General features: G+C 38.4%; 1 pseudogene; it reads right to left on the minus strand.

The window, feature by feature from the left end:
* Positions 1-5,216: 5,216 nt before the first annotated feature.
* The window catches only part of LOC149264229 (ATP-dependent (S)-NAD(P)H-hydrate dehydratase pseudogene), an 82,441-nt pseudogene continuing 74,966 nt past the window's right edge, over positions 5,217-12,691 (minus strand).

Below are 12,691 nucleotides of genomic sequence, written 5' to 3' on the forward strand. Positions count from 1 at the left end.
GAACATAGCATAAGACCAGGTTTGAGTTTAGCATAGTGCAGGAAGCCATAAAATGGCACAGGCATGTAAATGAAACGGTGCAAGCACATAAATTAAATGGTTCAGGCATGTAAATGCAATGGTGCAAGCACGTCCCAAAGTATAATCAGACCGATTTTAATCTTGCAACATACAAACCTTAATTAAACTCTTATTAATGTTATTTTAATCCTGTTAAAACAAAGAAGTAACAAATAATCTTCTAAAATAATCATTTATCCAATCGACAACATGAGAGAAATAAATAAAATAAGACAAAATGAAGACCCAACATCCCCCCATGCTGACCATCTTGCATGTCCTCATGCAAGGAAATCCAGTACTATTACTTCCTCGCAAAAAACAAAATTAGAAACATTTGTAGGCGTTCAAAATGATGTTCCTGCAATTTTTCGTGATCACATTTCTTGTGCTAGATAAAGCTTGCTCTAAAATAGAGTGTCTTCTAGACTCTTTATTTGCTTAAATTGATTTCAAGAAAACTTAAAACGAAAGCGCCATGAAAAACTAAATTTCACAGATGGTGTTATTACTTGAATAAAATAGCTAATTTTTAAAATTTCCAAAAGAATATCTCGGAGGCATCCCTTATTAGAAGTTTCACTTTTAATATTCTCGTTGTAAATATGAGTGACTTGATTTTTTGAAATACCCATAGTGTTAAAATTGGACATAGAAATACCTTCCCACAGTGATTATCTTACCATTATCCATGTATAAGTAAAGCTCTCTTGTCTGGGCATAATGAGCTACCTACACTAAGGGTCCCACGTCCATAAAAATCATTCCAAAAAGATAGAAATCCAAGGCATAACAACAGAAGGATGTTAAATCCATTCTCAAAGAGATTAATAGTGAGTTCATGGAAAGGAAAAAACAACCAAGTAAATCATAGTGTAAAATTAACTTTAATACCACAGGCATGGCCTTGCTGCCAACAGGCGTCCATAGCCTCGATAGGGGTACCTTTTAACCTTATGAAATGATTTATCCCACTTATTAGATATAGATTCAGAGTCGTTTTAAGAACATTTTACATTTTCTCTTTTTAGAAGTTAATTGAAGGCCGTTGTCCTGGCTTGGTAACCAGCTATCGATAGTGCCATTCACGAGAACTAACAAGAATGAACAAGCCGACTCGCGATGAGACCTCTCGTCTTCTAGTTTTTCAACTGAAAGCCATTACCCTGGCTTGGTGACCAGTTTGGAAATGTCATTCTCCTTAGGACCCATGATCATAGTAGGTTAGCTTGCAATGAGACCTCCTATCCCTCTATTAATTCGTTTATGTTTTTTTAGAAAAAAACTCTGATTATGATTAACCTCAGATGGGTTACTTAATAGGTCGGGAAGAAAATCTACTCTTTAAGAGTGCAGGATGGCGTGAAAAGTTTTTAATTACTATTATTCACTGGTTGGTCATGCTAACCTAAGAACTTATTTAAAAAACATCTCAGATAATGACCAAAAATATTCCTTGAGTTGATCATGCCAAGGTTCTTTATGAAAGCTTATTATAGTTTTGTAGGTGTGGTCCATCATAGGAGGTTTTTAATTGATCCCTTCGAAGAGGACTTAAAAAGATGTTCTAAATAATAGTTTCTAAGGATAGGATAAAATTATTACATGTAACTTATAACAATATCCTTTACTGGCATGTTAATCCATAATCAAAGTCAATTTAAAATATTAAGTGTAAAGTTCTTTTGACAAGTCTTACCATGAGAGTGCATGATAATAGAAATTTCAAAAGATGTGCTTTTAGGGAATCACAAGTTCAAGAGTGTTGTTATGCATCTTTATTCATTATTCTCCTATTATCCTACCCTATTTTTAAAGAAAGAAATATCACCTTTAAGTGAAGGCATACTTCCAATGAAGCCATGTGCATAACAAAATGCTGATTATACTCACACTTAGTTTTAAAGAATAGACTTCAAGACATACCAAAGCATGAGAAACTAGTTGCTTCAATTGATATGGTACCAAGAGTTTCTGAATGATGAGGAAATAAGATGGCTTGATGACTGCTCGAAACCAAGATTCAATGGAATCCACATATTTATGATTCTTCAATTAATGCAAGTCTTCCACATTTTGATAGTCACTTTCCTGGAGGCACAAAGAATCTGCTGAAAGACAAAAGATAAATCCCTCAAATTCAGGCTCAAATATTTGATTTTTCATATTGACAAGAATGGTTGAGAGAGATTCTAGGGTTTCGAGTTTCAACACCATTTTTAGAACAAGTTCCAATGAAATATTGCTCCTCTGGGGGTCTTTGAATTATATCTTCCCGAGGTGAATGCTCTGTAGTAATGGCAGAAGTTTCCAAATTCATTCCCTTTCCAAACATGGAAGATGTTTCATTTTGTTCAATGGGAAGAATAGGTGTTTGAAACTGTTGTGCAACCTGATGGTTTAGATTAGGGTTTATGATATGGTTTGGGCTAGGGTTTTGGTCAATGCTTGGAGTGAGGTTTGGATTTCGATTGGGATTAGGCTTTGGGCTAGGGTTAGGTCTAGGTTTTGAATTAGAACTAGGGTTAGGTCTAGGGTGTGATTAGGGTTAGGTCTAGGGTGCGATTAGGGTTAGGTCTAGGGTATGGACTAGGACTAGGGTATGGATTAGGGTTTGAATGAGAGCTAGGGTATGGATAAGGATAAGGAGTAGGGTAAGGATTAGGATAAGGGGCAGGGTATGGATTAAGGCTAGGGTAAGGTTGCACATGCGGTTGGGATCATGGAGGAGTATAACTTATGGTGCATTGGACAGAAATTGTGGCTGTTGTTGGTGCTCATATGGTTGAATTTGCATGGGATATTTCCCTAGAGATAAGGATCCAAACGATTCTTAAGGCCATGGTGATATCTGGCACGAGGATGAGGGCCAAGGAGAGGGCCACTGTAACCATGAAGTAGGATATTCAATTGGAGGAGGATTAAAAGTTTGCCATGAAACTGCAAGATTATAAACATGTTGATGAGCCTGCTAAAGAAAATAAGCATTATTACAAGTATCAAATGATAATGGGGTTTGAGTTATACCTGGTAGTCGATTTGATTCCTTAATTGATTCCTGAAGTACCTAAAATAATCTTGGTAGTGATGGGCAACGTTCTGTTGGATGATCCTCTTCACAAATTTTGCAATTTTTCAGGCTACTAAGTGGACACTTTCCAAGGAGGTGTTTCTTTCTACAGTTGGCGCAAAAGATAAGCAGTGGGTTTTCATCCTGCTTCCACTCTTCCTGCAAATCATCCAATTTCGAAATCAAAGATTTAATAATTTAATTTTTATGTTCAATCAAAATATTAAAATTTTCAATTGGTAATTCTTCATTGGATGAATTTTATGTCTCTATAGCAACATAAAAACTCCTCATTGAATGATTCCTCAAAATACCATTTTCTTATTTTTAACAAGCCCACTGGTACATTTGTTAGCACATGTGTATATATATGTGTAGGGTGGGTGAGGGGTTCTTACAACATTAAATAAAATGAGAAGCCTTATAGAAAAAATGCAGAAAAGAAATAAATTCAAAGAACATAAAATTGCAAGAGAAACTAGGTAAAGGAAAAAAACAAATGCGCCAGATCACTAAGGTCAATCCCCTGAGTGCCTCCCCAATAACGGCACCAAAATTTTCGGTGCAGTATAGGGTCTATAAATGTACCAACATTTAATTTTTCAATCCAAATAGTTCGTGAACTTCAAGACACAACACTGTAAATGCCAAAGAAAGCCCCTGACAACTTGCAAAACAAATGCTAGTCTATCTTGCGTATTAATCTCATCAATAAATGAAATCCTGCACTAAAATAAACTTAGAGAAACACCAATCCAAACAATTAAATCATGCGGGAAATAAAAGGCAAACTAATGCGAAAGGAAATTCTAAGTATGAGAAAACATAAAGGGAATCATAACTGGAAACAAAACAATGTCGACACAATATCGAGAGACTATAAATGCTGGAAGGAATTCAAAAGCAATTCAAAATCATTATGCCTGTACTAATTCTGCTTGTACTAATTCTGTGTGAAATTAACTTGAAAGCATCGACAAGTAAATCTACTGCATAAATAACTTATGAAAGAAATTAAATTAATATGAATCTCGCCTTCCTTTTCCCTGAAAATAAATCATGGAGAACTGTCCAAGAGTTTAATAAAAAGTAAATATTATTGTTTTAAACATGACACAATTTTCTTTCATTAATATCGTCTCCGCATCATACAAGTAATATATGGTTTTTGTAAGCATAGATTGAATGAATATGTCAGTACCTAAAAACCATAATCACTCACATCGTTTTCATGTTCTGGAATATAAATCAATTACAACTCATGAACACATAAGCCAATCTTGTAAATAAGAACAACTGGAGGGACACAATTTGATATGAAGAAATATCCCAAGTGTAAGCACACATCTAAAGTACAAGAGCAATTTCATAATGCGGCAAATCAATGAAGTTTAGAGCTAAAAGGAAAACATTGCAATAAATTAAATAACATCAATCTGGAGAAGGAAAGAGACTATAAATTATTGAATAAACTTCACACAGTAAATGACAATTTAAATGCTAATTAATTTAAGAAATGAAGAGCAGTGGCGAACTAGTCTAGCGGCCAACCCAACCATCTCACACCCTCGATTAACCTGGTTCACACAACAGTCAAAATCATTAGATGCAATAAATAAATAGACATAACATAGATGAAAATTGCTTCAATTAATTCCTAAAAAATAGTCTTTACATCAAGCAGACAATGCTCAGCTCCAACAAGACAAGAGGATCGATCCACTAGTTATGAACTCCGTGAGGCTACATTCGGACAACTCCTCTTCCCTATTACGCCTTCCTCTCATGCGCACTATCCCTGGCTCGATCAATTTCCTTCCTTACTGTCTAATTGTCTAATTAATTGACTAATTTATGTTTGCTCTAGTCGATTTCTTATATAGACATCGAATTACATATTGGGCCTTTTAATTCAGCTAATTAAAATATAGAAGATTATTAGTTTTAAAAATTTTCCGAAATAAGAATTAGTTTGAAATTGAGTGTCGAAAGAGGGAACGATTCTGGTGAATCATTCCTCTTTTCCTGGAGTATTTGTTGCTAGAAGGTGCGATTCAACGGCCCTTCAATTCTGCATACTGATTGCTCAATCACTGCTACATCCCTCGTGGCCTTCAGATACGGTGTTGGAAGATTCAGTCCATATATTTACGAGCACCTCTATGATATTTTTTGTAACGGTACTGCACTTGTGTTGTTCAAAGGCTAAATATGTTGCCTTTATAATGAGTATAGAACCAACAATAGCTCCCAAAATTACTAGCTTTGATGAAAACCTCGACAACTTATCATCTTTGTTAGATGTTTCTCCCTATCTAGCCCATGAAGAGAATACTGCAACACTGCTTGAAAGGATGTCACCTTGACCACCACACCGATGAGGAGATCCAAAAATACTTACACCATAGACTGCGTTTCCATCGCTGATAAGATCTACTTTTCCCTTTTGCAAGATTGTCAGTCCTCCCATTCATCTAGCTAGAATTTGTAATCATTGTGGAGCATTGTTCTCATCTATTTCTTGTTTTCCACCTACAAGATTAAGATTTTGTTCCATCACCTTTTGAACTAAGCATTTGTTTTCATTTACATTTGGCATGTGGATGGCTAGAGGATAACCAACCACTAGTTGAGGATCGTTCGTGACAAGAAATAGTCCATCCCCATCAATAACAATTGGAATTTTGCATTGCCTTGCAAGTTGTATAATTTATGCCACGCACTCCAAAAGAAATGGATCCCTGCCAAGTCCAGGTTCAACAATGAGACAATCAAACTAGCAAGTATGTCAAGGGCATGTCTTGTTGTGCCATCTACAACATGCTCTTTCATGTGCTGAGGGCTTTCCAAAGTGCGCAGTTTGTATATCTTGCCCAACAATATTGGCCACAATTCGAGCCCCATGAACTGGAGGGTTTGATTATAGGGACAAATTCAACCGCAACGATATCAGTGTAAGAGTTCACATGCTGCTAACAAAATACCACTGCCTTTATGAACAGAGCATAAGACCAGGTTTGAGCTCAGCATAGTGCAGGAAGCCATAAAATGGTGCAGGCAGGTAAATGCAATGGTGCAGGCACATCCCAAAGTATAATCAAATCGGTTTTAATCGTGCAACATAAAAACCTTAATTAAAATCTCATTAATGCTATTTTAATCCTATTAAAACAAAGAAATAACAAATACTCTTCGAAAATAATCATTTAGCCAATCGACAACATGAGAGAAATAAATAAAAATAAGACAAAACAGAGACCCAAAAGGAAGTACATTAGATCCTACACCGCATGCGCCATTTCCAAACCAACATCAAGAAGCAAGGCCTATAAAGTCCTCTACCTACTCCTAGTCAGCCTTGGGAATCTATCTCCATGGATTACATGTCGGGCCTTCCTTCTACTAAGCACGACAACGATTGTGATTTTGTAGTCGTCGACAGATTCTTTAAGATGGCCATCATGGCAGCCTGTAAGAAGAGTATCACAGCGGAGGCCACTGCTAAGCTCTTCCTTGAGCGAGTGTGGGTACAATTTGGGATCCCATAGTTCATTGTCTCAGATCCGGACAACGGATTCCTCAGTGCATTTTGGTCCAGTCTCTCATCGATGTTGGATACAAAACTTATTAAGTCCATGACTTTCCATCCCAAACTGATGGCCAAATAGAGGTTGTCAGCAGGATGATCATACACATTATGTGCATGTACAACTAGAAGCATCCACGCACGTGGGATGAAAGTCTCCCTTATGTCCAACATAGCTACAACAAAGATCTCCACAGCTCAACAGGCCACAACCCCTTTCACGTAGGGCTAGGATTTCATCCATTATGTCCCATTGAAGTGGTGATACCATTTGCAGCCACTCAAGCAGATTCGGCTCACGTCCAATCTGAAGCTGAAAGGGATAAAAACTTCATTGAGCACATTCAAAACATTCGCGAGTAGGTCCATGATATATTGGACAAAGCCAATGCTAAGTACAAGCAGTGCGATGATCAACATCGAGTGTCGAACAAGTTCTAGGTGGGCGACAAAGTTTGGCTACATTTGCAGAAGGAGTGCCTCGTTGGACCCCATTGCAAGCTTCACCTGCTCCAATATGGGTCATACACCATCACCAAGGCTATTGGTGACAATTCCCTCGAGCTCAGCATCCCATCATCCCTTGGTCTGCACCTAGTATTCAATTTAGACTGCCTTCAACCATACTTTCCACCATTGTTGGACACATCTGACATTGCAGAACAACTCACACCAACATACCTCATCTCGGACTGCATGGAACATTCCACAACTGATATGATCATGGATACACAGATCAAGAACAATCACCAACAAGGGATACAACTATATCAAGTTGTCAAAGCAGGCCAACTCCTTCACTAGGGCAAGTGGTTCAACAAAAATTTCCTCACATCATGGAGGCTCTGCACACAATGGGGACCATTGCTTCCTAAGGGGGGAGGAATGATCTAGGTAGATATTGGTGGCCACCTGCCTATTCCACCAAGACCCTCTAGTTAGTTTCATATGTTTCCTTGTTTATTTCATCATTTACTATTTTTAGCAGTTTTTCAGGTCCTGAACTTCCAAAGTAGTTTTGACCCCCTAAATGGCATTTTTTTGAGGTCTATTGCAAGCTCATAACCATAGGTAAGGGACTGCGGTGAAACCTATAGTACTCAAAGAGACATTTCCAACAAGGTATCGTACGCACAAAACGGAGATAATATGACCAAGTTACGATCCTGGGAAGTTGGCTGCCCAACTAACCCCAACGTGGCCCAAAAATGCTTGGTGTTACAACTCCTGCGGCTAGGGTTTTGGTTGTTTATGGGTTTCTCATGTTTTTCAATAATAAATAGACCCTTCAGCTTCATTGTAACATAGTTCGGATGCATGTAGCCGCCACATCTCTTCTCATAGATAAGCTACCATCGCCTGACCTATCTTATTTCCATTCTGTTTGTAAGCATAGTTTAGTATTTTTCTATGAATGAAATGAAGTGTTTTTATGCTACATCTATGTATTTATGATTATATATGTAATTTTTTGTGTTCCTATTTAATTTGGGATCATAGATCCACAAATATCTCATGTGGTTACAACCATGTGTTGACATCTAACAATTAGCATCTCTTCATATCCTCTCACAAATCTTTCCTAGCTTTAATAGGAGACACTTATGAAAACTTCCATGATCTTTCTCCATGAAATGTTCTTAACTAATGATCTCAAATCTTCCTAAAATATTCAATAATTTGAAGAGGAAATTCGAATTTGAGTCTTGGAGGCCAAATATGACTGTCCCAGATTCTTCAAATATGCCTACACATGTCACAAAACTCATCCAACTTTTATATATAAGTGAATACATGTTATTTTTCTAATATTTAACCATAAATTCTCTCAAAATACCAAAATAAATGTATTGGAAAATAATTTTTATAAACCCATATTTAATTATGAATATTGTTTTAGTGCATGATTATGGAGTTATGGAACATGGAAAATTCTGAAGCAAAGTGAAAGAAAAGAAGTTGAACTCAATGATATTTTGGAGACTCAACACAAATATGCATTCTGTATGTCATAACAATAGATCTGAGCATAGGGGTCCCATACTGATCTGAAAATCGCCAAGAAGCATTGATGCCATGTAACTTTAGCTGCATTATCATCTATTAGGTCATATATTCTTTGTTCATTCATTTACAAATAAAAACATGATGAGAGCCATACATGATCACTGTCATAAAATATACTCATAACCAACATATAAACAACAAAAATAATAAGGATACAACAATCATAGAATCCACATATAAATCAATACATTTACACATGAAATACCAAGGAGAAGGAACTCTATGAATGCAAAATCCAACTAGGTTTGGGACTTCCATGAACCAGCTGACCATAAAGTGGCTGAACCAAATCTTTCTTTTAGCCAATCACCCTCGTTTCATATTCCAACCATGAATGTGGGAATCATGACAAATAAAAAACCAAATAAGCATGGATGCCACTGAATTTCTCCACCTACACCGTGAGGAATTTCACTGTCTCCTAGTCTTTAGGCTTTACCACAATCCACAGTCTTATTCAGGGATCACTAGGCCATAATCAAGACTCCACCCTCCAAGATTTATCATATATCCTGCCATTCACGAACCAAGGATTCCTAGGCCTGATCGATGGCACCCACCTCTAGGATTTACCATATATCCCACCATTCATCAGTCAAGGATTCCTAGGCCCACCAAGGCAACAAAAAATCTAGCTTTACCGCAACCCACAGTCTGATTCAGGGGTTACTAGGCCAAGGCTTTACCACAATCCATAGCCGGGTTCAAGGATCACTAGGCCATGTGTTCTTCCTTTTAGAGATCCACCTCACTCAGTTTTGAATCCATTTAGAAATCCAGCTCAACCAAAAAATGAGAACCCCATCACGCCTAAGCTAGGATGAAAAACATTGTGACACCTGGAAAAACCCGTGCCAATGACAACAAGAGAACCACAAACACACATGCATAACCATGCATGCTAAAAATATTGATTTGTGGTAGCATCAAATGTGCTCTAAGTCTCAAATTTTGTAGGGAGGCTTGGGCACCTGTATTCCAAAAAACCCAGAAAGCGTTTTGGGAAATTCCACTTAGGAAAATAAAATAATTAATGGGTATTAATCTAACTATGGGTATAAATTCTAGAGGAAGGCGAGGATCAAGAAGAAATGATCTTAACCAATGATTATCTTCTAATCTAGGCCGTTGAATGTCAATGAGGAGATTATTTAAGGAGGCTTGAGGGTCATTTGGAAAGACACACAGAGAGTTTAGAATTTCGATTTTCTTAAGTAGAGCAGTTGACACGAGAATTTCGATAGTGAGCTATTGCAGTGAGGGGCAGGTATAGTTTGGTTGGAGAGTCTTCTCCTGAGCTAGGATACACAACATAGATGAGGAAAGACACCAGAAGGAGGCACCGCAATACCCAGGAGTGGTTGACATTGAGCCAGGAGGGCTCACACAAAGGCAACACAGTCCTCTAAGCAGAAGTCAAAAAATTTGTTGGGGTTTGATGTTCTGAGCTGGGAGAGTTGACGTTAGAGCTCTGGGAGAGAAAATCAATCTAGCGATGAGGTGATGCAGTGCCTTAGTGGCTGACGCAGGGCCCACACATGGCAGCGCAGAAATAGTCGAGGACACATTGGTTCAACTACCAGATCAGCCATGACTTACAGGGTAGAGTGGGTAATCTCACAAATTTCTTCTACCAATCATATTTCTCTGTAACTGGATTGTTGAAAGGGCATCCATAAGTTGTATTCAGAAAACTACTGCATAATAATAAAACCCTTAGATCTACTGCACCAATTTTCCCGCAGTGGGTTTTTCTGGGGACATTTATCCAAAAACAAATGTCATTTGTGTGTATCTTTCTCTACTGTTCCATTTCTTGTTTCAACATATTATTTAAATGGTATAGGCTGTAGCGTATGTATTTCGATGTTTGCCATAGGAAACTGCAAATAACTTGTTCATGTAAATCTAACAAGTAGAAGAAATATCATTAGTGTTGCAGTAGGAATTCTCGTGTTTAAGGAATTTTCACATGGTATCAGAGCAAGTGCAGGTGAAGAAAGAAGAACAGTGCCAGAGAACCTAGCACTAAGAAAAAAATGAGGTCGAAAAAGCTGCAGGATGTAGCAGTTCAAATTCCCAGAGGGGTTTGCGGTGTCCTAGTCAGGAGGGCAGAATTTAGAGGCAGTCTCTCTCTAAGTGAGTTGACAGAGAGAAGGGCTTCTAGATCAATATCTTGCCGTGATAGAGGGAGTATCATTGAAGCCTCAGCGTGAGGAAGAGATGGTGGGACATAGTTTTGCTGCAGGCTGTTTTGTTGGGCAGAAAGATGTCAGAAGAGAAGAGAAGCACTGTGAGGGAATTTTTTTCCTCAGAAGAATTCCCATCAAGAAGTCCATTTTCTTATTGGCTTACCAACAATAGTAAGAAGCAGAGATGAGAAGTTCAACAATTTTGGTGGAAAAGATGGAAACCATTGGTTTGAGAGATCAGGACAGGTTGGATGGGGCATCCAACTACGTCATCTAGAAGGCAAGGATGCCATTCCTTCTTGATGAGCATGCTCTCAAGACATATGTCTACAACATGGGTGTTGTTCCTGCAGATGCAGATCCGCTGAAGAAGTACAAGGTAGAAATGGCGAAGGAAAAGAGAATGATCCTCGAGAGTGAAGGATCATGTGGTCTATCACATCACTAGTAGAGGGATTGCTAAGGATATGTGGGATGCATTTTCTACACTATATCAGGGGTCTTCCAAGCAATGGAAGATGTACTTAGAGTAGAAACTGAGATTTGCACAGATGAAGAAGGGGAAGCACATAGATCCATTCCTCATGAAGCTTCAAGAGATCCGAGATGAGTTATCAGTTGGGGGTTCTACACCTCAAGATTTCAAGTTAGTTAGATTGGCCCTCAATTCTGTCTCAAATGAGTAGCAAGTCTTTGTCTAGAGTATCCTGGGCAGGGCGACTTTTCCAAATTGGGATGAGATGTGAGAAGCTCTCAAGAAAGAGGAGCTGAGGAGAGACTTGGTCAAGTGTAAGCTTGATGGAAGCAGCAGTAGTGGGTCGAAGCCCAAGGAGGAGGATGATAATGTATCCCTTGCATCGAAGGGGTATCAAGCGTAGTGGAGGTGGAAGAAAGACATCTCGAAGATAAAGTGCTTCAGGTGTGGTGAGATGGGTCACTACATAACAAAGTTTCCTCTCAGAAAGAAGGACAAATATGAGAAGCATGATCTGAAGGATGAACCCGCGAAGATCAAGGAGGAGGAGTTCTCCATGAAAACAAAGATACCTCTAGGAGGGGGGTGGGTTGATTTAGAGATGTAGTTCAAAAGAGCTACAGTTGGGCAAGATCCTTGAGGAGCCCACCTCTCGGATCAATTCCTTGCTACAGGAGACTAGATCAGAAGTAGCAGGATGGAATAGTGTCGGATGATGCCGAGGAGTGTCTAAGAGACATTTTTAGTGTCTAGGAGCACCAAAGATTGAACAACGCATAATAGATTTGGTAGCAGCATAGATGGAATAGAGCAGAGGTCAGCAACAATGCAGTAGATTCAGAGGGTCAACGTAGAGACTAGTAGCAATAAGGCTTCAACATTGATATGGTATCATACTAAACACAATTAGTTCATTAATTTGGGATGTTTTTCCATTACTGATGCAGTAACAAAAACAATTTGCACTGGAGGGGCAGTTGGTAGTGGTAGTGCCAGGCGGATGCAAAAACTCAGAGGGAGTTGCAGTGTAGATGCAGTGTTGACAGTGGCAAGTTCAGTAGTAGTACAAATGCAACATTTTCATAATGGTTGTGGACAACATGTCAAACATTAGCAGCACAGAGGGAGATGTTACAGAATAGAGTGATGCTCTAGTAGGTTGCATTACTTGAGCACATTCCTCGCTAAGAGGGAGTGTTGATTTATGGTAGCATAAGATGTTCTCTAAGTCTCAAATTTTG

The sequence above is a fragment of the Pinus tabuliformis genome, chromosome 6, assembly GCF_031772625.1.
Source record: "Pinus tabuliformis cultivar Carrire ecotype Pingquan chromosome 6, CPIR1, whole genome shotgun sequence".
NCBI classification, from domain to species: domain Eukaryota; kingdom Viridiplantae; phylum Streptophyta; class Pinopsida; order Pinales; family Pinaceae; genus Pinus; species Pinus tabuliformis.